The sequence below is a fragment of the Scyliorhinus torazame genome, chromosome 2 (genome assembly GCF_047496885.1).
Source record: "Scyliorhinus torazame isolate Kashiwa2021f chromosome 2, sScyTor2.1, whole genome shotgun sequence".
Lineage (NCBI taxonomy): Eukaryota > Metazoa > Chordata > Chondrichthyes > Carcharhiniformes > Scyliorhinidae > Scyliorhinus > Scyliorhinus torazame.
Window position 1 is genome coordinate 39,753,798 of NC_092708.1, and position 27,609 is coordinate 39,781,406.

Here is a 27,609-nt window from a genome sequence, read left to right on the forward strand (position 1 = left end):
ATCAGTTTGGAATCACTGATGATATTTCTTGTTTGGCCGTACAATAAACAGCTGTAATCAAAGTGAGCAACAAATTGTAGACCATTTCCAAAAAAGTGAAGATTTTGACATGGAACACTGGACTGTGGCGGTGTAGAGTTAGGTTGGGGAAGACAAGGAACATGCAAAGGAGAATTAGTATTTTGCAATCAATGCATTGAGGGATAGGGAGTCATTGGAGATTTGTAAAGATAAGGTAAGCAGGCTTAGTATGGGATGAGAAGCAGCTGATGCATTTTGAATTATTGTAGTTGGAAGCTGTTTGGGGTGAGCTTTGGGAAATCAGTGAGGGTGAGTTAAATCTGAATGTGAGAAGATTATGAGTGAATGAATCAACTGGAGGTGGGGTAAAAGACAAGCAAGACAATTTTACAGATATGTGAATAGGCAGCCTTGATAATAGATGGATGTGGGGTGGGATTCTTCCGGTCCTTCCCACAGGGGGTTCCCGAGTGGCGGGGCGGGCAAGCCATACAAACATCATCGACCTCAACGGAAGATCCCATTAGCAGCCTCCGCTGTTGGAAAATATGTCACGGCAGGGCTGGAAAGTCCTGCCCATAGATTTGGAAGCAGAGGAAACAATAGGAAGGAAGGTTCAAAATTATACAAATTTCCTCTTTCCAATTATGGATTGGCATCATCTTGTTAGGGGGTCATACTTAATTGTCACTTTCTTTTGCAAGATAATAAGAGTTTACTCCCAGAGACATATATCAAAATAATAATGAAAATAGGTCATCAAAATACCCATTGATCACTAAAGAAATGTCCCCAGAGTATCTGTGGTTACTTTTGCTAAAAGTATTCATTTGTTAAATTTACCCTTTGCATTTGGATTTCTCCATTCTTTTCTCCGATAAGCACTTTCCAAATGGACCATTTCATTAATCACTTACGTAACAGGAACACTCAAAGAAACCAGAGGGAATTTGCAAACCTTGAACAGTTCTGCCTTATTAATCAAACTACAGGCTACTCTGGACTTTCTGCTTTCACAATAACTTCAGATTTGTGGAAAAGCCACATATAATCAGGCTTTATATTTTCAGTCATCTTAAAATAGTAATCTAATTTCTTGCCAAAACCAAATATGGCAACCTGTAAGAAAGCACATGAGATCCAATATTCTGTAAAAAATGTTATTGAGTACAAAATCAAAGAAGTAATGCCAGACCTGTACAAATCATTGTTTAGACAAATGGTAGAATATTGGCTGCGAAATTGGACTTTGTAATGTCTATTTTTCACGCTCAGAGGAGTTCTTATTGAGATATTCAAAAGTTTGAACAGTTTTGAAAAGCTAAATAGGGAAAAAAAATTACTTCCACAAGCCCATGATTAGTAATTAAAGGACATAAAGATGAAACTGTAACAAAAGAAAGGAAACATATTGGAGAATTGTTTACACAGAGGGTTAGAAGAATGTAGGATACTTGGCAGACTCAGTGGTATAAGCAGCAAAAAAGAGCTTTAGAAGAAAACTGAATAAGTATTTGAAAAATAAAATCCTTAAGTTGTATGGGCAAAGGGTAGGGGAATGGGAATTCCAGAGACCAAACACAGAGATGATGAATCAAATGGCATTCTTATATGTAATAGAGTTTGACGATTCTTTGTCAATGCATTTCACAGTTTTATATTAGATTGTGTATAATATTATCTTTTGTTTCCCAAATCGTGCATGTTCATGATGCTTCAATTTTTTAAGATTACATTGTACAGGAGAAACATAGTTTGGCACAGGGAACATAGGTGTTGTTTGGTGAGTATACCTTGATATGGGTCGCCTTATAGTGTGGACGGGGGCATAGCCTGGCATAAGGGGTATGAGGGACCATTGGGGTAGGTGTGGAGCATGGGTTGGAATGGATGGGGCATGATAAGTGTGTGCAGGGTTGAGGGGGGTGGGGTGAGGGAAGAGGGTTGAAGGAAAGTCTCGTGTTTTATTCTTCACTTTTAAACTTTGGACACAGTGCCAAATCCCCGAGGCAGACCTACTGTCCAGCCTATCGCTGTAACTTAGAGCCTCCTCTATTCTTCCGGGGTCAGCCAGTCATCAATGCCAGCTTGCAGCACCCAGTCAATTACCCCTTTCCCTGCTATTCCCAATTCTAACCACTTGCCTGACAATGCTATCTTCTCCTTGGCTTGATAGTGGCTGGACCTTTAAACCTAGTTGATTTGTGGCAGCTGGTGATGTAGAAAGGGGGCCGTGGCATCCTTGCATCTGACTCTGAAGTCGTCGACAGAAGGCCCCAGAAGCACGCTACTCTGCATAGTTTTCACTTGGCCTGGAATGGAAGGTGTCATAATATCCACACATGGAAATAATGAAGTGCAGACAGGCAGTGATTGACACACAGGATGACCAGTAAGCACACAACACAGTGCAGCCAATCACCAGGCAGGACACCACCACTATAAAGCCAGAGGGCACTAGGTTTCCCGCTCTCTCGGGACCCAGCTACTGAGACATTCAGAGTCCACGAGCTAGCACAGTGCAAACACCATGCGGTAGCTAGTAAGTCTGGTCAGGCTAGTACAAGGTTTCCAGTCAGTTCAGTATAGTGTCGACCCACAGTTAAATATGTATGTTAGTTCTATCGTTCAATAAATCCATGTTGGATCTTCTACAGTGTTAGAGGTCTGTTTCTCGCTTCGCTGCATCAAGTGCAGTCCACACCGAACCGACCGGTCTAACACATCAGAAGGTAGGGCGAGAAAGGATTGGAAAGGTTTGAAGGTGGAAAAATAGACTATTCAACCCTGATTACCACTCCCTGGAAGGTCGGGCCAGGGTTATATCTTCCTGGCTCCCCAGCATCGGATTTGGATTTGGATTTATTATCACGTGTACCGGGGTACAGTGAAAAGTATTGTTCTGCGTACAGTCCAGACAGATCGTTCCATACATGAAAAAACATAGGCCATACGATAATCACACAATGTAATTTCCCAGGGTTGTAAAAGATGGAGGAAGTGGATCTGTGGGAGAGAGCTCATAGAGAGTCGCCATGCTCAGGTGCCATTGGGGAGGGGTACCCGAAAGGTGCCCTGAGAAATCCCTCTTGAAAGTTCCCATGTAAGTGTTTACCTGGCAATTTTCCAGACGGGTTAACTTCCCCTGGACAATTGTGTTGAACTGGGAACCATCTGACAAAGCAATTTAATTCCCTTATAGCCCACACTATAAGGCCCTCCATGCTACCCATATCAAGGTATACTCACCAAACAACACCTATGCTCTCTGTGCCAAACTATGTTTCTCCTGTACAAAGTAATTTTAAAAATACACAAACATAGGCATTGGGTGAAGCATACGGAGTGTAGTGCTACACAATAGAGATGATGTGTGAAAAGATCAGTTCAGTCCATAAGAGGGTCATTCAGGAGTCTGGTAACAGCGGGCAAGAAGCTGTTTTTGAATCTGTTGGTGTGTGTTCTCAGACTTTTTTTATCTCCTGCCCGATGGAAGTGTTTGGAAGAGAGAATAACCCGGGCGGGAAGGGTCCACGCAAGGTCAGGGTCAGGCTTCCGCGTCGGGCCTCTTCTGCTTCCAGGGCAAGGTCAGGGTCAGGTCACTGGAGGAGTGCTGCCGGGTCAGGTTGTGTCCGGTCATGTGGGCCGGTACACGGAAGTCGGAGGATCTTCAGACCTGTAAGTAAACATAAAGGAGGACGGTTAAAGATAATTTTAGTGTTAGAATTAAGTTTTAAAAACAGGTTTGATCCTGGCTCTGGGTCACTGTCAGTGTGGTGTTTACACATTCTCCCCGTGTTTGCGTGGGTTTCACTCCCACAACCCAAAGATGTGCATGGTAGGTGGATTGGTGATGGATCTCTGTGTCTATTCGGAACACTGGATATTCGTTAACCCTCCTTAGTTCCCAAAAAACAGAGATTCAGGCTGTGCTTTTTGGCAAAGTTTCTTTGAACTTTATTTGTCAGCTATGTATACTGGTAAACTTTGGTTACAATACAAACTTAGGTCAGATTGATTGTCTTTAGCGAATACAGTAGTTGAGTTTACATATCTTGATTATTCTTCATATCATGATACACAGTACAAAATTACTGATTGATTTAAACAAAAGAAAGATGGCGATTTAGCAAAAGCAAGCAAAGAAAATAAGTTGCAGAAAGAAGTAGATTGATTCCGGAATGGATTTTTCCATCCCGACAAGTGATTTTTAAGGAGATTATTATCTTCAAGTCTTGCCTTCTTTGCATCTCTGATTGGCTTTAACTAATTTATAATTCACTCAATTCGACCAAAGTGTCTGTTTGTCAATGTTTAGTGATATATGTATTTAAATATATTGGTCTGATTTTCTCATACCGTTGCATGAGGAAAACACATTTCCCGCTAGGACCTATCACCATGGACTGGTTGTTAACATAGAAACAGAACTGGGACCTCAGCCCAGTTCTTTATAACACAATAGGGTCTTTTAGATATTTGACCTCGCAGTCTCCAGCAGTCTGCACCTAGTGAAAATCGAGAGTCTTATCTGGTTAATTCCCAGCTATAGATGCACTGAATTAATGCTTAATATGATTTTCAGTTAATTATTCTTAATGAGTTCTTTTTATCTATCTCATCTATAGCTAACTAGAAAAGCTGATTTCTATCAATTGGCTAAACTGAATTGCCCCTTAATTGGAAAAAATGTTATCTTAAAAAAAAACCTAAAAAAAAGAATCACGTTTTAAAAGATGAGTACGGCTATAAAAGGAGGAAGAGGATGTGGCAGAGAGCTCGCAGAGAGTCGCCATGCTCAGGCACCATTGGGGGGGGGGGGTACCCAAAAGATGCCCTGGAAAGCCCTCTTGAAAGTTCCCATATAAGGGTTTACATAGAACATAGAACCTTACAGCGCAATATAGGCCCTTCGGCCCTCGATGTTGCGCCGACCTGTGAAACGCCCATCTCCACTATTCCCCTATCATCCATATGTTTACCCAATGACCATTTAAATGCCCTTAATGTTGGCGAGTCCACTACTGTTGCAGGCAGGGCATTCCATGCCCTTACTACTCGCTGAGTAAAGAACCTACCTCTGACATCTGTCCTATATCTATCACCCCTCAATTTAAAGCTATGTCCACTCGTGCTAGACATCACCATCCGAGGAAAAAGGCTCTCACTGTCCACCCTATCTAATCCTCTGATCACCTTGTATGCCTCAATTAAGTCACCTCTTAACCTTATTCTCTCTAACGAAAACAGCCTCAAGTCCCTCAGCCTTCCCTCATAAGATCTTCCCTCCATACCAGGCAACATCCTGGTAAATCTCCTCTGCACCCTTTCCAATGCTGCCACATCCTTCCTATAATGCGGTGACCAGAATTGCACGCAATACTCCAAATGCGGTCGCACCAGAGTTTTGTACAGCTGCAACATGACCTCATGACTCTGAAGCTCAATCCCTCTACCAATAATAGCTAACACACCGTATGTCTTCTTAATAACCCTCTCAAACTGGGTGGCAACTTTCAGGGATCTATGTACATGGACACCGAGATCTCTCTGCTCATCGACACTGCCAAGAATCTTACCATGAGCCCAGTACTGTCTTACTGTTATTCCTTCCAAAATGAATCACCTCACACTTTTCTGCATTAAATTCCATTTGCCACCTCTCAGCCCAGCTCTGCAGCTTATCTATGTCCCTCTGTAACTTGTAACATCCTTCCGCACAGTCTACAACTCCACCGACTTTAGTGTCATCTTCAAATTTACTCATCCATCCTTCTACGCCCTCCTCCAGGTCATTTATAAAAATGACAAACAGCAGTGGCCCCAAAACAGATCCTTGTGGTACACCACTAGTAACTGGACTCCAGGCTGAACATTTCCCATCAACCACCACCCTTTGTCTTCTTCCAGCTCGCCAATTTCTGATCCAAACTGCTAAATCACCCTGAATCACATGCCTCCGTATTTTCTGCAATAGCCTACCGTGGGGAACCTTATCAAACGCCTTACTGAAATCCATATACACCTCATGAACTGCTTTACCCTCGTCCACCTGTTTGGTCACCTTCTCAAAGAACTCAATAAGGTTTGTGAGGCACGACCGATCCATCACAAAACCGTGTTGACTATCTCTAATCAAATTATTCCTTTCCAAATGATTATACATCCTATCTCTTATAAATCTTTCCAAGACTTAGCCCACAACAGAAGTAAGCCTCACTGGTCTATAGTTACCGGGGTTGTCTCTACTCCCCTTCTTGAACAAGGGGACAACATTTGCTATCCTCCAGTCTTCTGGCACTATTCCTGTAGACAACGATGACTTAAAGATCAAAGCCAAAGGCTCAGCAATCTCCTCCCTAGCTTCCTAGAGAATCCTAGGATAAATCCCATCCGGCAACGGTGACTTACATATATTCACAATTTCCAGAATTGCTAACACCTCCTCCTTATGAACCTTCTAGCCTAGTAGCCTGAATCTCAGTATTCTCCTCGACAACATTGTCTTTTTCCTGTGTGAATACTGACGAAAAATATTCATTTAGCACCTCTCCTATCTCCTCGGACGCCACGCACAACTTCCCACTACTGTCCTCGACTGGCCCTACTCTTACCCTAGTCATTCTTTTATTCCTGACATATCTATAGAAAGCTTTAGGGTTATCCTTGATCCTACCTGCCAAAGACTTCTCATGTCCCCTCTTGGCTCTTCTTAGCTCTCTCTTTAGGTCCTTCCTAGCTAACTTGTAACTCTCGAGCGCCCTAACTGAACCTTCACGTCTCATCTTTACATAAGCCTCCTTCTTCCTCTTGACAAGTGATTCAACTACTTTAGTAAACCACAGTTCCCTCGCTCGACCACTTCCTCCCTGCCTGACAGGTACATACTTATCAAAGACATGCAGTAGCTGTTCGTTGAACAAGCTCCACATTTCCATTGTGCCCATCCACTGCAGTTTCCCTCCTCATCCTATGCATCCTAAGTCTTGTCTCATCGCATCATAATTGCCTTTCCCCCAGATATAACTCTTGCCCTGCGGTATATACCTATCCCTTTCCATCGCTAAAGTAAACGTAATCGAATTGTGGTCACTATCACCAAAGTGCTCACCTACCTCCAAATCGTCACACCTGTCCTGGTTCATTACCCAGTACCAATCCAATATGGCCTTGCCTCTCGTTGGCCTATCTACATACTGTGTCAGGAAACCTTCCTGCACACATTGGACAAAAACGGACCCATCTAAAGTACTCGAACTATAGCGTTTCCAGTCAATATTTGGAAAGTTAAAGTCCCCCATAACAACTACCCTGTTACTCTCGCTCGTATCCAGAACCATCTTTGCAATCCTTTCCTCCACATCTCTGGAACTTTTCGGAGGCCTATAGAAAAATCCTAACAGGGTGATCTCTCCTTTCCTGTTTCTAATCTCAGCCCATACTACCTCAGTAGACGAGTCCTCATCAAACGTCCTTTCTACCACCGTAATACTGTCCTTGACTAACAATTCCACCCCTCCGCCTCTTTTACCACCTTCCCTGAGCTTACTGAAATATCGAAACCCCGGCACCTGCAACAACCATTCCTGTCCCTGCTCTATCCATGTCTCCAAAATGGCCACAACATCGAAGTCCCAGGTACCAACCCATGCCGCAAGTTCACCCACCTTATTCCAGATGCTCCTGGCATTGAAGTAGACACACTTTAAACCACCTTCCTGCCTGCCGGTACACTCCTGCAACTTTAAAACCTTACTCATGACCTCACTACTCTCAACCTCCTGTATACTGGAGCTACAATTCAGGTTCCCAAGCCCCTGCTGAACTAGTTTAAACCTTCCCGAAGAGCATTAGCAAATTTCATCCCCAGGATATTGGTACCCCTCTGGTCCAGGTGTAGACCATCCCGTTTGTAGTGGTCCCACCTACCCCAGAATGAGCCCCAATTATCCAGGTATCTGAAACCCTCCCACCTGCACCATTCCTGTAGCCACGTGTTCAACTGCTCTCTCTCCCTATCCTTCGTCTCGCTATCATGTGGCACGGGTAACAACCCAGAGATAATAACTCTGTTTGTTCTAGATCTAAGTTTCCATAATTGCCTTTCTCCAGAAGGGTTAACTTCCCCTGGACAATTGTGCTTGGAACCATGTGACATAGCAATTTAATTTGCCGACTTCAGATGGTTCTGCCAGTTTTCCCCTCACAGTTACTCTGAAAGAGTTAGAACGAAGAGAAAGACACTTCTAGCTTCATAGTAACTATTTTAAACACCCAGACTGAGCCCCGCACCATACGCTCCCTACACCCCCCAATTAACCACCCCAGGTCCTCTCACAATATTCCCCACTTGCATGGGAGTCCCCATCCCAACCAAAATGCCATTGACCCCCAACCTGACCAGACCACTCCCCTGGCCTGACACCCAGGCCTGACTCCTTGACCCGAACGACACCAACCCCCTGATCCGACCTGGTAAATCTCTTCTGCACCCTCTCTAAAGCCTCCACATCCTTCTGGTTGTGTGGCGACCAGAATTGAACACTATACTACAAGTGTGGCCTAACTAAGGTTCTTTACAGCTGCAACATGCCTCCCCCCCGCCCCCGCCGCCCCGACTTTTTGCCACTCCAGTCTGCCTCATGTTGCACTTTCCCAGAGCTCAATCTTAAATTGCATATCTTTCAGCAGAGCTTCATGTGATCTAATTTCCAGTCCTGTTGAAATATTTGGAATTTGAACTTAACCTATGTCTGTTCATTAAACAGATGCTGGCTGACCTGATGTATATATTCCCACCCCTTCCCCTATGTATTTTCTTTTCATGTACTAAATGATCTGTTTGAGCTGCAAGCAGAAAAATACTTTTCACTATACACATAACAATAAATAATTCCAATCCTTTTTTTTTTATTGCACTGCTGTTGCGTGTGTGGGTGGAGCCAGAATGGGTGGTGGCCAGGGGGCGGAACCTTTCTTCTCCGCCACCCACTCAGCCTCTTTCCCACGAGCGGGGGCGACGCTTTTTTGAGGCGGGTTGTGCGCCGTCACTTCCTGTCTGCCCCGGCCGCGGCTCCAGCCCGTGGAGTGACCGAGCGCCTCGCCGCTTTCATGCCCGTCCGCAGATAGTCTACGCTCTCGTAAGTAGCCGCGCCTCTGCTCCGGTCCGGTCCGGTCCATCCAAGGCCGCCGTTCGCCCGCCGACCTCGCTCCATGGGTCAATCCAGAAAATTTACTCTTGAGAGGAGAGGAGGGGAGGGAGGAATCGCGACCGCTCAACCTAACGTGATAGCTGTGATTGACAGCTGGCCTGACCAATCGGCATCTGCTATCAGCCTCCGGTTGGCCAATGGGCGCTACGGGAGGGCGGGACGGGGGCCCACTCAGCAAGGTTGGTTGCGGTGTTCTCTTTCAAGGGTTGCTGCCAATCTCTGGAGCTGCTAGCAGGCACCTCGGGACCATTGCTGTTTTAAGCTTAATAGTTGTGTGCATATTTTTTATGTTCTAATTATGTCACCATAAACCGTGCCAGCTGAAAAAAATTGGGAGAGTTTATTCTTTGCCATTGAGCCGCATCACATTTCTCAGCCCCACTTCCACAATAATAATATAATTGCTTATTGTCATACTAGGCTTCAATGAAGTTACTGTGAAAAGCCCCTAGTCGAAACATTTTGGCGTCTGTTTCCATTTCCAATCTAGAGATGGCTCAATCGATTTTCTTTTCTGTTGCTTGGATAAAAGCAACTTGTGCACGGTTTGCCGGCATCAGTTGCAGCTCTAAAAGGGGGCTCATTTTCATATATAAGCCCAACAGTTGTTTTGGCTCAGAAATGTAAAAGCATGTTACTGCGGATGCTGGAATCTGAAACCAATACAGAAAATGCTGGACCATCTCTGCAGGTCTGACAGCATTGGGGGCGAGAGAAGGGAGCTGACGTTTCGAGTCTGGATGACTCTTTGTCAAAGCCAGTTTTTGTTGTTGAATATTTGCAAATACACGTGTTTCAGGAATGTCTGAAGCTGTGTCATTTTGCTGGAAAGAAAAATCTTTTGGTGTTGATACTGCAATGATCTTTCAAAATAAGAAAGAGCTCTTGAAGTGGGTGTTGCTGGAAAGGCAGGAATTTACTGTCCATCCCTAGGTTCTGTTGATAATTTGGTGGTGAGTCTCCGCCTTGAACTGCTGCAGTCTCTTATATAGAGAGCTTGAGAAATTTGGCTTGGTTACTTTAAAGGAATGGCAATGCACATCCAAGTGGGGATGGTGTGACCTAGAGGTGGTGGTGTTCCGATGTCCGTTGACCTTGCCCTTAATGTTGCATGTTGTTGGTTTGGTAGGTGCTTTCAAAGAAACTGAGAGATGCTGCAGTGCATCCTGCAGGTAAAACACATTGCAGCCACACTGTGCTTGGTGGGAGAGGGAGTGGATATTTAATGTGGTGGATGGGCTTTTGATTGAGTGAGCTTTTTCACCCTGAAGGGTGTCGCAACTACTTGAAATGAAAAATGAAATGAAAATCGCTTATTGTCACAAGTAGGCTTCAATGAAGTTACTGTGAAAAGCCCCTAGTCGCCACATTCCGGCACCTGTTCGTGGAGGCTGTTACGGGAATTGAACCGTGCTGCTGGCCTGCCTTGGTCTGCTTTCAAAGCCAGCGATTTAACCCTGTGCTAAACAGCCCCTTGATATTGCTGCAGTTAATGCTCTTGTCAATTTTCTGTTTTATATTCTGGAGTTTCTGGTTGAGGTGCACAATACGCAATGTGATGCTAAGCTTTATTTGCCTGAAGGCATGTTTAGAATGTGGACCTCCAAACAATGTTTTACACAGTATTCTGGCATCTTATATATGTTAATTTTTTTGTCTAGCAATTGAAAGGCATTGTTCTAAGTGTGCAAGTACAAAAGTAAAATGCTTTTGATGCTAGATATCTGAAATAAAGCTGGAAAATGCTGGAAATACTCAGCAGGTCAGGCAGCATCTGTGGAAATTGAGTTTGAGTTAAGACTCTTTATCTTTCCCTGGAGGTGGATCAGATTCTGTCTCTGCATTATATAACATTTTTAGGGTCTGTAAGAAATCAAAATGTTTTCTGTTTTCCCTCCTTCCTCCTCTCTGTCCACAGGATATGATCAAGTGACTTGGTTGTTCGAGCTCCATAGATGCAGCATAATAACTAGATCTTGGATAATGTGGGAGCAGTATAGCTGTGACTGGTATGCAGGTCACGAGCGAGAGCAGAGCAGCTCTGAGACTGCCTTTAAAGCACTACAAGGAGTTGTTTTCCACTTCACTTGGGTGGTAAACCAAAGGAGTGGATTATCATCCCGTTGCACAACTTACCCAATTTTTACTTGAAAGCAGTGGAAGTGAGCCTCCCGCAGCATGGTCCACACACTTTGAGCACTGTTCATAGATGGCAGCCAGGGTCAGAACTCTTTTCTTCCCAGCCATATCTGTCCTGTTGATCCGGAGACCAATTATTGGATCTCCATGCCATTCCAGCTGAAGCCAGCTAAATATGCACAGATGAGGAATCAAATTTTGATATAAGACTCCAATTTTGCTGAGTTTACGCCAATTGCTGTTATCAGTCTTTATTGAGGGTGTTTTAAAAAAAAAAAATTGTTAACATTAACACATGCACATATTCCAGCTTTCTGTCAGCATGCAGGAGATGCTGCCTCGCAATATGCCTAAACGTTACATAGAAACGTAGAAAATGGGCCCTTTGAGCCTGCTCGCCCACTCTGTATAATCACGGCTGATCCTTTATCTCTACATCATGCACCCACACTCTCCCCATACTCCCTGACACCTTTAGAGTCTATAGAAAGTTCTAACAAAATGGAGTGTAGCGTTTATTTTGAAGGCCTTCTTTTGGTGCAAGCGTCAAAAGCTTATTAATATATTTTATACAGAAAAATGCCCCTTGTATTAATTTTTTAGAAAGGCTCTTCATATTTCTCAATTTCTTATTTATTTTCCAATGGCAAATATTAGAAATGGAAACAGTTTTGCTAAAATTAATCAAGAGAAATGTTCATGTTGATTTTGGTGCTAAAGTGCTTGTGTAGCTCCCTGAGGTGTGTCCTTTCTGATTCATGTGATTATTGTTTGCATTACTTCGGGTCTTGGCTGAGAGAAGAGGCCTGTTCTGTCAATAACAACATTGTTCCTGAAATTGTTCCAGTAATTATATTACAATTCTTATTAATTGAAGATTGATTTATTTGACACCTTCTGGAGTTTGGCGCTGGTACGCTGATTTACTATCAGCACACACCTAATGGTGTATGTTGTCACAGTGGCCATGTTGCTGGACTAGAAATCCAGAGGAGTGGACAAATGATCCAGGCACACACATGCAAATCCGATCACAGCAGCCGGGGATTTGAATTCAATTTAAGTAATGATTACCATGAAACTACCTGTGTTGGTTCACTAATGTCCTTGAAGGAAGGAAATCTGTTGACCTTCCCCTATAGAGGACACCAGACCCACAACATTATGGTTGACTCCTAACTGAAATATCATGGTGGTGTTCAAGAAAATGGCTCACCATGATCTGCTCAAGAACAATAAAGGATGGACAATAAATGCTGGCCTTGTCAGTGACACCCCCATCCAGTGAACAATTGACTTAAAATATGAGCTGGTTTAAAAATGCTATCGTCAAGGAGGATGTGGCCCCTGAGAGTAGAGCATTTCTCTCACTTGCCCAGTTGAGCTGTAGGATAAGTGTGAATTGGGTTGAAAGTACTGTGCTGCAGTGAGTTTTAATCTCTTTTTTTGAGCAACCTCATTGCCTGATGTTGACTGTTGTTCCTTGCAATAACACCCTCTTTTTGAGTGACAATGATACTTTAGTTCCAAACTATAGGCAGTTTGTTTTGTAAGTTCGGACCTGAAAGGAACTGAATTGAAATTATCCAAATGCTGTTTTCCTTGATTTCCTACTACATTTTATCACAGCAGCCTGGGCTAGGCTAAGTTTGAAGTTTAATGACTAGCAGGCTGCACTGCCCCTTTGGGAGCTGAATTGACAGGCTTTTGTCGTTTGCACTATTTACATAGAATTGCTGGTGCTTTAGGACAGTCAGTGTCTGAATTCTGGTTCAGCAGTATTGCTTTGTTTTGTACTGTTCATGTGTGTGAGCAGCTGTGTAATTAAATTTTAAAAAACTGTCTTGCTAATCTATATTTGGTATTCATAGAGATTTAGCAATGAAGAGAATTGATGTGAGCATAGTATAGTGTGAAAAAGAATTCTAGAATCATAGAATTCCTACAGTGCAATTCGGCCCATTGAGTCTGCACCGACCCTCTGAAAGAACACCCAGAGGAGGCCCACTCCCTGCCCTATCCCCGTAACCCCTCCTAACCTAAACATCCTTGGACGCTTCAGGGCCAACCCATCTAATTTGTGCCAAACCACCTAATCTGCACATCTTTGGACTGTGGGAGGAAACCAGAGCACCCGGAGGAAACCCACGCAGACACGGAGAAAGTACAAACTCCACACAGTTGCCCAAGGCTGGAATTGAACCCGGGTATTAACCACTGGGCCACCGTGCAGCCCATATGCATTCTGAATGCATCTAGTTTACAAGGAATTGTATGTGATTGGCATTGTTTTTATTTTAAAAAAGTTATTAAGAAACTTATATAACCCCCCTCCACCAATATAACCCCTTCACAACCATATTCATACAACAGTTACAATAATTCCCCCCCTGCCCGCCCCCCCCACACACACACAAAAAAAAAGAACAAAAAGCCCTAGCTGTGACCAGCTCCATGAAGTAGGAAATGAACGGCTGCCACTTCAGGTTGAACTCTTCCGCCGACCCTCAAGGTATACTTGACCACACCAATGCACTGGGCGGGATCAAAGACTTCAATTTAAACAGAACTCTCCTTCGGGCTATTAGCGAGGTGAAGACGAGGGTACCTGCCTTTGTCCCTGTCTGCAGCTCCGGTAAATCTGAAACGCCAAAGATAGCCACCAAAGGGCAAGTCTCCAACTCGCCCCAAGAGTTCCTGATCTGGGGCTGAAGAAGGAGACCCAAAAGCTCATAAGCTTCGAACAAGACCAGAACTTGTGCATGTGATGTGCTTGACACTAGAGCACAGCTCCCGCGCCCCCTCCCACTTCCTCTTGACCTCATCCAGTGGAACCTATTCCATCGACACAAGCCAACTTAAATATTCAACATCTTCCCTTCTATCTACCACTGAACGAACCCTATCCAACAACGAGGGCGAGAGTGCCAAGGGGAAGGAAGAAATCTTGTTGCGCACAAAGTTACATACCTGTTAATACTGAAACAGGTTTGCTCTTAAGTCGGTTGCCCAACCACTCCTCAAAAGCAGCGAACTTCCCATCTATAAGCAAATTCGTGGAATGCTCCAGGCCCTCCTATCTCATATCCCAAATGACGAGTCCAAGGCCACAAAATGATGACTTTTACAGATTGGGGTCAAAAATGATATAGCATCCAGCTTCAAATGCTGCCTAAACTGTGTCCACATTCTCAAGGTGGCCACCACCACCGGACTGGAAGTCCATTTTGCTGGGGCGAAGGGGAGCTGTAACCAAGGCGCTCAAACTGGAACTTCTCGTGGCACTCCTCTCCATCTGCACCCACACATACTCTATCCCCCTGTATCACCCCCGCACCGTATCAATATTTGCCGCCCGATAATAAAGTAACAGATTGGGCAAATTCAAGCCTCCTGATTGCCTATCCCTTTGCAAAGACACCCTGCGAATCTGTAGGGTTTTGCCCACTCAAATAAAATATATAATTTTACTGACTCACAAGGAATGATTTAGGGGGGCAGCATGGTGGCGCAGTGGTTAACACTGCTACCTCATGGCGCCGAGGACCCGGGTCACTGGCCGTGTGGTATTTGCACATTCTCCATGTCTGCGTGGGTCTCGCCCCCACAATCCAAGAAGATGTGAAGGGTAAGTGAATTGGCCATGTTAAATTGCCCCTTGAATTGGGCACTCTAAATTTATTTTTTTAAAAACAAAGAACGATTTAGGAAGGAAAACTGAAGGCGCTGAAACAAAAATGGAAACCGTGGGAGGATATTCATCTTTACCGACTGAACCCTACCCGCCAAGGAGGTTTCCCCATTTTGTCAGTCACACGGAGGCGTGTGGGGTAAACCACGGCAAATCGAACTGTATTGCGTTATAACGCAGCCTTAGCCTTGTTAAATTCTGCCCGCCTCCTGGGCGGCTCTGCTTCAACATCTTGATAAATTCTCACTGCATGACCTCTCTTCTGCAATCGCGATGATCCTTTGCCCACTATAAAACTCTTTCTTTATCCTGGAAGCGCACGATGTTCACACACGGTGCATCTGCATGGGACTTCTGTTTCAACGGGCTTGATTCAACTCTGGAGGGGGTCGCCATTTCCCCCCCCCCCTTTGGTTGGGCTCGGGACCTCGAGACCCTCCGGCAACCTAACCTCTCTCCAGTTCTGTCTTCTAGACTTGAGTTTTCCAAGTCGTTCACCTTGACCCTTAATATTTTGTTATCGGCCGCCACCAGAGCCACCTCCAGGGATGTGATAGACGGAGCCTCCCTCCATCTCTTTCTGCTCTGTGCCCTGTACCTTCACCACCTCGTCCACCTTAGACAAAGTCGCTCGAATCGAGAATATCACCACCTCAGTTGCTTTCAAGATGCCTGTAAGCATCTCAGCAATTGGTGGGGTGGACCCTGATACTGCAGCAGCCTCTGCCACTTTCTTTCACAGACCATGCTCTCGAAGCTTCCAAGTTCGATATTTCCTCCTTTTTCTGCCGCCCAGTCCCTTGATGTGGGATACTTAACCCATCAATATGAACAAACTTCAGCCCAAATTTCCTACAAAATTGGGTGGAAAGGGCCTAAATAAAGTTCTCTGACAGGAGCCACCTCATGTGCGACTGCTCCCCTGCATATTGTCACCGGAAGACCACTGGAGAAATTATAACCATTCATGTTTCTCATTGAGTGAGACGATAACTCGATACTCTCACTCAAACTCGTTCCTTTATCACACCTGCCTATATAACTATTGCAGTGAAGTTAACCCAGGAATTAATTTTTCATCAATTAGGGCAACACGGTAGCATTGTGGATAGCACAATTGCTTCACAGCTCCAGGGTCCCAGGTTCGATTCCGGCTTGGGTCACTGTCTGTGCGGAGTTTGCACATCCTCCCCGTGTGTGCGTGGGTTTCCTCCGTGTGCTCCGGTTTCCTCCCACAGTCCAAAGATGTGCAGGTTAGGTGGATTGGCCATGATAAATTGCCCTTCGTGTTGGGTGGGGTTACTGGGTTATGGGGATCGGTTGGAGGTGTTGACCTTGGGTGGGGTGCTCTTTCCAAGAGCCGGTGCGGTCTCGATGGGCCGAATGGCCTCCTTCTGCACTGTAAACTCTATGTTAATCTATGTTAATGTAGTGTCTTTTTAAAGTGTCTACTTTTGCTATGAAAATATTGTTAACTACACAACAGTGGAATGGATTGAGTTGTTTTGAAAATCTGCATATGGGTTGACTTTTCGCACCTAAGTTTAGAAGTTTAATTAAACTATTGCTGGAACTCACTGCCTGAGTGGTAGAAGCAGAAACCCTAAATTGTATCTTTTTAAAAAAAAAAAGAAAACATGGGAAGCTCTGCTTGTGCATTTGGATACCCAGTGACAACACTGTAAAATTCATGAAACTTGTTCCGATAGAGGATTTTAGTTTAAGTATTGGGTACGTCAGCCACAAATTGAGCTAATTAAAATTCCATGCAATTAAATTTGCACTGAAATTTTCTACTTCCAACCCCCGCTTTTCTTTGATTGTGCCATCCAATGCCTCAGTTGCAACTGGAAGCTTTCAGTGCAGAAAAATTAGGTCATACCTGCATCTTGCCAGTCTAGTGCAGCTCCTAAATCTTGTCGCATTTACCTGTTAATTAAGTTCAATTAGATTAATGCCTTGTAATTCTACTGTTGGTTTTTTTAATGATCATTACCGCCAGCTGCTTAATTTTTCAGTTGTTGGGCGATGAACCTAGCGAATGTTTATAGGCAGGAATAATCTAAAAACAGAAAATGCTGAACATACTCAGCAGGTCAGGTAGCATTCTGGATGACAAAGAACCAGAGGGAATGCTGATGGGGCAGGAGAAAATAAACTGGGGGGAAAAATGTGCCTAGAGCAGCTGAGCTGCTGACTGAAAGCAAAAGTAAGCGGGAACAACCAAAATGTGCAAAGAAAAGGAAACCGATGGCGGGGGGGGGGGGGCTGTTGGAGGCAGAATTGCCATTCTCTTCTGCCCTGGAGGACTAACTCTTCTGGCATTCGATCTCTCCTGTCTTCCACCCTGTTGCAGACCTTCCCTCTGTCCTTGTCCCACCCACCTCTTGAACAAACTCTATTACATCTTCTAACTTTTCCCAGTTCTGATGAAAGATTATCAACCCGAAATGTTAGATTTCCCTTGCCACAAATGTTATATTTCTCTTTCCACGGGTGCTGCCCGAGCTGATAGTGTTTCCAGCGTTTTCTGTTTTTTTTTCTGTTTTTAATTGCGATTTTCAGCATTCATCATATCTTGCTTTGAGACAGGACTGATGGACCTGAAATTCTATCGTGCCCAAGGGGAGTTAGTGGTATTGTCGATGGACTAGAAATCCAGAGAACCAGGTTCATGTTCTGGAGATCTGGATTTGAATCCCATCATGGCAGATGGTGAAATTTGAATTCAATAAAAATCTGTAATTAAAAGTCTAATGATGACCATGAAACATTGTCATAAAAAAGCATCTGGTTCACTAATGTCCTTTTTTAGGGAAGGAAATTTGTCGTCTTTACCTTCGATTCCAGATCCACAGTGATTCCAGATCCACAGCAATGTGGCTGACTCTTGAATGCCCTGACATCCACATCCCACGAATGAATTTTTAAAATTTGAGTACGTAGTATTACCTAATTTGTTACTATCCTGGCACACATCATATGTTGTTGTAGTTCTTTCTTGTAGTGTCTGGGGCTACTGACTATGGCTTATCCCATATAAATAAAAGCAAATTGCTGCGGATGCTGGAATCTGAAACCAAAGAGAAAATGCTGGAAAATCTCAGCAGGTCTGGCAGCATCTGTGGGGAGAGAAAGGAGCTAACATTTCGAGTCCAGATGATCCTTTGGGTTGTCCAGCTTTGACAAAGCGTCATCTGGACTCGAAACCTTAGCTCTTTTCTCTCCCTACAGATGCTGCCAGACCTGCTGAGATTTTCCAGCATTTTCTCTATGGCTTATACCATGATATTTCTGTGGGACAAGGAAAGGACGCAGTCCCTAAGAACTGCATCAGCCGATACGGGGATTGAACCCGTGCTGTTGGTGTTAATCTGCATCGCATTCTAGCCATTTGGCCAACTGAGCTAACCGACCCTTGGGTTTGCTGTATGTAGATATATTTTGTTTCAATTTAAAACATTTTTAAAATTAAGCTATTCAAAATCTGCTTCTGAAGTGGTATGTGGTGTTAAGGTTTCTGAGCTTTGCGTCTGGGCGGGTATTATTATTATCTGAGCATGGTGCTGTACCTTGTTGTAAATTGTTGGTCTCATTGTTATGCCCAAGTCCCACCAGAGGGTCTTCTCTACCTTGTGAATTAATGGTATCTGGGACCAGTCTGATGTGTTGCTTTTTATGGAGGATGCCCTGAGGTGAGCCTCCGACCTATCATAGAACAAAGAACAATACAGCACAGGAACAGGCCCTTTGGCCCTCCAAGCCTGCGCCAATCACGTGTCCTATCTAGACCAACCGCCTGTATCCTTCTATACCCCGTCTGTTCTTGTGCCTATCCAGATAAGTCTTAAAGGTCGCTAACGTATGTGCCTCAACCACCTCACTTGGCAGTGCGTTCCACCCTCTGTGTAAAAAAAAAAAAAAAAAAAAAAAAAAAAAAAAAAACAACTCCCCTGCACATCTCCGCTGAACCCCCCCCCCCCCCCCCCCCCCCCTCACCTTGAAGTTGTGCCCCCTTGTAATTGTCATTTCTGCCCTGGGCAAAAGTCTCCAACTGTTCACCCTTCACCCTATCTATACTCCTAATAATTTTAAAAACTTCTTATAAACTTCTATCAGGTCGTCCCTCAGCCTCTGCGTCTCTAGGGAGAACAATCCCAGTTTATTCAATCTCTCCTCCGAGCTAATATCCACCATACCAGGCAACATCCTGGTAAACCTTTTCTGTACTCTCTCCAAAGCCTCCACGTCCTTCTGGTAGTGTGGTGACCAGAATTGGACACAGTATTCCAAATGTGGCCTAACCAACGTTCGATATAACTGTAACATAATTTTCGAGCTTTTATACTTGATACCTCGTCTTATGAAGGCAAGCACGCCATATGCTTTCATTAGCACTATTTCCACCTGTGCTGCCACTTTTAAAGATTTGTGGACCTTCACACCCAGATCTCTGTGTCTCTATGCTCCTGAGACACAGATGGTTCTGCCATTTATTTTATAGCTCCCACCTGAATTAGATCTACCAAAACGCATCACCTCGCATTTGTCCGGGTTAAATTCCATCTGCCACTATATGGAGCAGAGGTCCCAGTACTGATCCCTGCAGAACACCACTAGTTACAGACTCCATTCGGAAAGACACCCTTCCGCTGCTACCCTCTGTCCTCTGGCCAAGCCATATAGCTAGTTCACCCCTGATTCTGTGATTTAATCTTTTGCACCCGCCTGCCTTGAGGGACCTTATTAAATGCTTTCCTAAAGTCCATATAGACAACATCCACAACCCTTCCCTCGTCAATCATTTTTGTCACCACCTCAAAAAATTAAATGAAATTAGTGAGACACGACCTCCCTCGTACAAAACCATGCTGTCTGTTGCAAATAAGACCATTCACTTCCAAATGTGCATAGATCTTATCTCTGAGCATCTTTCCAACAATTTCACTATCACTGACATCAATTTCACTGGCCCATAATTACCCAGATTATCGTTGCAACACTTCTTAAATAACGGTACGACATTGGCTATCCTCCAATCATCTGGGATCTCACCTGTGGCCAACGAGGACACATTTCTGTCAGAGGCCCAGCGATTTCATCTCTTGTCTCCTTCAGCAATCTGGGATAGATGCCATCAGGCCCCGGGGATTTGTCTACCGTAATGCTTTTTAACACACCTAACACTTCCTCCCTCGTAATAACGACCTGTTCTAAAGTGTTTACGCATCCCTCTGAGACACCACCAATCAATCAACATGTCCCTCTCCTTTGTGAATACCGATGCAAAATACTCATTGAGGACCTCACCTACTTCCTCTGGTTCTACATGTCATTGCTAACAGTCACTTGCTTTATTTATGAAACAAATGTACCAGCAATCCTTTTATAAAAAAAGAAAGTGGTGTGGGGCTTTTTGTTTTGGCACCGTTTTGGTTCCTTTACTCGAGGAAGGGTGTAAGTGCATTTAGAGAGGGTTCACTAGGTTGGCTGCAGGGATGAAGGACTTGTTTTATGAAGAGAGTTTAGGCCGGTACTTGCTGGAGTTTAGAAGAATGAGAGGAGATTTAATTGAGGTACAGAAGGTGCGAAAGGGGATTGACAGATGTAGAGCAGATGTTTTCCCTTGGACCTTCTAGAGCAAGAGGCTAAAAGGTGGCAGATTTAAAGTGGGAATGAGGCATTGCTTCACTCATCTGTGGAATTCTCTACCCCAGAGTGCAGTGGACACCAAAACACTAAACAATTTGGAGAAGATAGGTTTTTAATTTGTAGTGGGATTAATAGTTCTGGGGAGAGGGCAAGGAGGTCGAGATGAGATCAGCCACGATCGTATTGAATGCAGAGCATGCTCGGGATGCTGAATTGCCTACTACTCCTACTACTTTTTATTTCTTTCTGATGGATCTTGAATCATAAGCGTTTTGTTTAATTAATGCACCTGAGGTAACAAACCTTGCTACAATAACCAGTGTCAAAGCCCAGCGAGTCAAATGTAGAGCTCCAAGGTTTGAGGGTGGAGGACCAAACTGTGGCACATGGATTCAGAGCTGATACCCCGCAGAGTTGAGCTGTGGGCCTGGCCACATCATTGAAGAGAAGTCAGGCAGAAAATTGGGGTTCCTGAAGGAGGGCACAGCCACATTTCCTTTGTTCAGGGAAATAGAAAAACATTTGGGGTGAAAATAGCTTCCTCCACCCTTTTAACTTCCCTATTAATTGCTACTTTAAAGGTCCTGAATTGAAACAGATGCTTTGCTATATTAAATACACATTTATTTCCTATTTTTAAGTCCGTTGTCCAGAGTACAACTGAAGATCGGAAAGTCCTAATTCTGCATGAAATGTTAGTCTCCTGGGTTAATTAATGCAATTCTAGACAGTAACTAGGACTTTCCCAATAATTCCGTAGCAGAAATGAAGAATACTGCTGCTGTGGCCAAAGGTGGGGTTGCCACTTCCTCCAAATCAACCTCCCTGATGATTTTCCTCCCATTTCTTTCTCTTGAGCGAGAAGTGCTTGTAGATGCTAACTGACTCTTAGTAGATAAAATCCTGGCAGTATGCAATCATTCGAGGCACCTCATGGAGAACCACATGAATCGAGAACTGATGTTTTCTTTTCGGCATTTTTCAAAACTAAATTGTGCAGGACGGTCTTGTCTTTAATGAACTAATTGTTATTAGTCACGTTGTCCTGTTCACTGCTATTTAAGTTACTCACATCCTGTGAGCAGTATTTTTGTCCCATCACATCTGGAATGTAACTTGGAAGTTTTTAACTGGGGGAGTTGGTGAGTATGTCAGTAAATATTACTGAGTGATGGGAATGAAATCTCAACAAACTATTTTAATTTGGAATAACAAAGTGTCGTGAGGGAAGTAAGTTTCAAAATAAGAATCTGTCAGTGTAAACCTGTCGGAAGTTGAGATTAGCAAGGATAGTGAAGTGGAACTTTACAAGGTACTGGAGCTGACTAAATCAATGGTCCCAGTTTTCAGGCAAAAGCGTGGTTGCAAATGGGTATGGATCAGAACTTTAGGTGTGTAGGTTGTAAAATTCTACAGAGGTCCAATGTACACTGAATTTTATGATGTGTGTCAGGATTTTATTTTCCATCCTTGTAGTTACGGACATTATTTCATATCAACAGATTGTAGCCTGCCTATTTTAGTTTGCAGAATTTCCACAACTAATTAAGGAAGAATGATCAATCTTTCCCTTTTGTTCTGTCCCAATGATTTGAAATTCCCATCAGTTACTAGAGATTAGTGTTAATAAGCTTCACATCCAATTGCTAGTTTTTCATTCATTTTTAAATGAGTAGATAATGCAGTAAGTTGGTGCTTGTGTTTCTAGAATGTTGTCTTGAGGACGTTGAATTCGGAGTGCTGCTTGTGCCGATACATATGATTTTGAGCTCCATTATCATATGTACATGTAACCTTTAAAGCTTAAATTTAATTTAAACTGAAATGCTCTGAATAATATTTCAGAATTGCTGATCTGTGTTTGTACAGTTCATGTTCTGTGAATTGTTTTTAGAAAGCAAGGTGCTGCAGATGCTGGAAGACTGAACTACCAATCTCTTCTGCCTTCCACCCACCCACCCCTTCCCTGCATCCTGTGTTTGCTTAAAATTCATTTAATCTCTAGCTCCTTCAAGTTCTGACGACAGGCCACAGACCTGAACCATAACCCACAGATACAGCCTGACTTGAGCATTTTTCTGTTCCTTACCTGGCGTTAAACATGTTTGGGCCGAAGCCTGAAAACAGTTGGAGTGATGCTAAGGTTAATCAGGAAATCCTTTTGAAAGCGGGGTTGGGTACCAGAAGATGGACGCAAGATTGTAATAATTGATTTAAGAACCGGGAGTGGGCGATGGGTATTGAGAAATGTTTTAACACAGATTATGATCTGGAATGCACTACCTAAAAGGGTGGCAGAAGGAGATTCAGTCGTAATTTTCACAAGGGATTTGGCTAATACTTAAATTTTCAAAGCTCCGGGTTGGTGAATTGGCCACACTAAATTCTCCCTTAATTGGGGAAAAAAAAGAATTGGGTACTCTAAATTTAAAAACATTTTTTTTTTAAGCTGTCGAAAGAGCAGAGGAATGGGACTCCATTGGGCAACTTTTTCAAAGGGCTGATACAGACAGGATGTGCTGAATGGCTTCCATCTACACTGTGACTTGGGTGGTATTTAATAATGCTAACCCTGTAAATTGTAGAAGTGAGGTGACCAGTTTGACTATTGGAGATTCTAATTAAAAAAAAAAAAAAAAAACGGATGCAAAGGATAGCACGGTAGCACTGTTGCCTCACACCGCCGAGGACCCGGGTTCGATCCTCGCTCCGGGTCACCGTCCATGTGGAGTTTTCACCTTCTCCCCGTGTCTGCATGAGTCTCACCCCACAACCCAAAACGATGTGCAGGATAGGTGAATTGGCCATGCTAAATTGCCCCTTAATTGGGGGGGAAAAAGAATTGGGTGGTCTAAATTTTTTAGAAAATAGAAGGGATGCATTGTTTTTCAACAATATGACCATGCGAAGAGATGGCATAAGAACACATACTTGCGATGCCTACATTTATTGTTTATTTTCCAGAGGCAATGCATCTAAATCTGTAATGCATTTTTATGTTTAGTTGTCGATGCAAACCAGGCAAATTGCAACTAATATACAATTGTGTTCACGTTTCTATGGAGTATTAGGTTGGCACCACCCACATTTGTAAACGGCAGCTCTGTCCACAATCCAGATTAAAGTTACTGCATAGTTGAATTCAAGTTCTTTCCACCCCGCCCACCCACCTGTTTAATTTCTGTTGAATAATAATAAGAGCCTCTGACCCCCACAATTCCCTCCCTCACCAAGATCACCTATAGAACATAGAACAATACAGCGCAGTACAGGCCCTTCGGCCCACGATGTTGCACCGAAACAAAAGCCATCTAACCTACACTATACCATTATCATCCATATGTTTATCCAATAAACTTTTAAATGCTCTCAATGTTGGCGAGTTCACTACTGTAGCAGGTAGGGCATTCCACGGCCTCACTACTCTTTGCGTAAAGAACCTACCTCTGACCTCTGTCCTATATCTATTACCCCTCAGTTTAAGGCTATGTCCCCTCGTGCTAGCCATTTCCATCCGCGGGAGAAGGCTCTCACTGTCCACCCTATCTAACCCTCTGATCATTTTGTATGCCTCTATTAAGTCTCCTCTTAACCTTCTTCTCCAACGAAAACAACCTCAAGTCCATCAGCCTTTCCTCATAAGATTTTCCCTCCATACCAGGCAACATCCTGGTAAATCTCTGCACCCGCTCCAAAGCCTCCACGTCCTTCCTATAATGCGGTGACCAGAACTGTACGCAATACTCCAAATGCGGCCGTACCAGAGTTCTGTACAGCTGCAACATGACCTCCTGACTCCGGAACTCAATCCCTCTACCAATAAAGGCCAACACTCCATAGGCCTTCTTCGCCACCCTATCAACCTGGGTGGCAACTTTCAGGGATCTATGTACATGGACACCTAGATCCCTCTGCTCATCCACACTTTCAAGAACTTTACCATTAGCCAAATATTCCACATTCCTGTTATTCCTTCCAAAGTGAATCACCTCACACTTCTCTACATTAAACTCCATTTGCCACCTCTCAGCCCAGCACTGCAGCTTATCTATATCCCTCTGTAACCTGCTACTTCCTTCCACACTATCGACAACACCACCGACTTTAGTATCGTCTGCAAATTTACTCACCCACCCTTCTGCGCCTTCCTCTAGGTCATTGATAAAAATGACAAACAGCAACGGCCCCAGAACAGATCCTTGTGGTACTCCACTTGTGACAGAACTCCATTCTGAACATTTCCCATCAACCACCACCCTCTGTCTTCTTTCAGCTAGCCAATTTCTGATCCACATCTCTAAATCACCCTCAATCCCCAGCCTCCGTATTTTCTGCAATAGCCTACCGTGGGGAACCTTATCAAACGCTTTGCTGAAATCCATATACACCACATCAACTGCTCTACCCTCGTCTACCTGTTCAGTCACCTTCTCAAAGAACTCAATAAGGTTTGTGAGGCATGACCTACCCTTCACAAAGCCATGCGGACTATCCCTGATCATATTATTCCTATCTAGATGATTATAAATCTTGTCTCTTATAATCCCCTCCAAGACTTTATCCACTACAGACGTGAGGCTCACCGGTCTATAGTTGCCGGGGTTGTCTCTGCTCCCCTTTTTGAACAAAGGGACCACATTTGCTATCCTCCAGTCCTCTGGCACTATTCCTGTAGCCAATGATGACATAAAAATCAAAGCCAATGGTCCAGCAATCTCTTCCCTGGCCTCCCAGAGAATCCTAGGATAAATCCCATCAGGTCCCGGGGACTTATCTATTTTCAGCCTGTCCAGAATTGCCAACACCTCTTCCCTACGTACCTCAATGCCATCTAATCTATTTACCTGGAGCTCAGCATTCTCCTCCACAACATTATCTTTTTCCTGAGTGAATACTGACTAAAAATATTCATTTAGTATCTCGCCTATCTCTTCAGACTCTACACACAACTTCCCATCCCTGTCCTTGACTGGTCCTACTCTTTCCCTAGTCATTCGCTTATTCCTGACATACCTATAGAAAGCTTTTGGGTTTTCCTTGATCCTTCCTGCCAAATACTTCTCATGTCCCCTCCTTGCTCGTCTTAGCTCTCTCTTTAGATCCTTCCTCGCTACCTTGTAACTATCCATCGCCCCAACTGAAACTTCACACCTCATCTTCACATAGGCCTCCTTCTTCCTCTTAACAAGCGATTCCACTTTTTTGGTAAACCACGGTTCCCTCGCTCGGCACCTTCCTCCCTGCCTGACCGGTACATACTTATCAAGAACACGCAGTAGCTGATCCTTGAACAAGCTCCACTTATCCAGTGTGTCCAACACTTGCAGCCTACTTCTCCACCTTATCCCCCCCCAAGTCACGTCTAATGGCATCATAATTTCCCTTCCCCCAGCTATAACTCTTGCCCTGCGGTGTATACTTATCCCTTTCCATCCTTAACGTAAACGTCACCGAATTGTGGTCACTGTCCCCAAAGTGCTCACCTACCTCCAAATCCAACACCTGGCCTGGTTCATTACCCAAAACCAAATCCAATGTGGCCTCGCCTCTTGTTGGCCTGTCAACATATTGTGTCAGGAAACCCTCCTGCACACACTGTACAAAAAACGACCCATCTAATGTACTCTAACTATATCTTTTCCAGTCAATATTTGGAAAGTTAAAGTCTCCCATAATAACTACCCTGTTACTTTCGCTCTTATCCAGGATCATCCTCGCCATCCTTTCCTCTACATCCCTAGAACTATTTGGAGGCCTATAGAAGACTCCCAACAGTGTGACCTCTCCTTTCATGTTTCTAACCTCAGCCCACACTACCTCGGAAGAGGAGTCCCCATCTAGCATCCTCTCCGCCACCGTAATACTGCTCTTGACTAGCAGCGCCACACCTCCCCCTCTTAGCTTACTAAAACACCTAAACCCCGGAACCTGCAACATCCATTCCTGTCCCTGCCCTATCCATGTCTCCGAAATGGCCACAACATCGAAGTCCCAGGTACCAACCCATGCTGCCAGTTCCCCTACCTTATTTCGTATACTCCTGGCATTGAAGTAGACACACTTCAAACCACCTACCTGAACACTGGCCCCCTCCTGCGACGTCAAATCTGAGCTCCTGACCTCTATACTCTCATTCTCCCTTACCCTAAAACTACAATCCAGGTTCCCATGTCCCTGCTGCATTAGTTTAAACCCCCCCAAAGAGCACTAACAAATCTCCCCCCCCAGGATATTTGTGCCCCGCAGGTTCAGATGTAGACCATCCTGTCTGTAGAGGTCCCACCTTCCCCAGAAAGAGCCCCAGTTATCCAGAAATCTGATTTCTATTTCAATAATGCCCATCTCTGCCCCACCTCTGTTCATCTGTAATGCACATCATGCATGCCTTTGTCATCTGTAGACTTGACTGTTCCCATGCTGTCTGACTTTCCACCTATCTTGCACCTTCTATAAAATTGAGCTCATCCAAAACTCTGCAGTCTGTATTTATCGCACCAAAGTTCTGAATAAGTATAATTGACTTGAAAGGTTCACTGTGTTCCCTCTTCACAGCTACTGCGTGACCTGCTGAATATTTCCAGGATTTTCTGATTTCCTGCATCTGCCGTGTTTTGCTTTTGTCACATTAAGTCCTATTCATCCATTTCACTTCTCTTTCTCCCCCCCACCCCCCTTTTTTTTTTTTTTTTGGGACCTCCTATCTCCCTATCTCTGCAATCCCTTGGTCTGTGCTCCTCCTGTTCTGGGCTCTTACGCAGCCCTGATTTTCACCATTAGACCATTGACTGAATTTCTGCTGCTTGGACCCTGGGCCCTGGAATTTCTCCCCCTGCACCTCTCTCCTCCATGGCGTTCCTTAAAACTTAGCTCTTCGACAAAGACCTTTCATCCAAA

The 27,609-nt window shown here is 44.1% G+C and overlaps 1 protein-coding gene across 1 annotated transcript in view; it reads left to right on the top strand.

Annotated features, from left to right (window-relative positions):
• Positions 1-9,028: 9,028 nt before the first annotated feature.
• Positions 9,029-27,609, top strand: part of ralba (v-ral simian leukemia viral oncogene homolog Ba (ras related)) — a 73,537-nt gene continuing 54,956 nt past the window's right edge. Inside the window, exon 1 of the mRNA XM_072470198.1 lies at positions 9,029-9,161. The gene's annotated coding sequence lies outside the window, so the exon portion shown is untranslated. The remainder of the gene's footprint in view (positions 9,162-27,609) is intronic.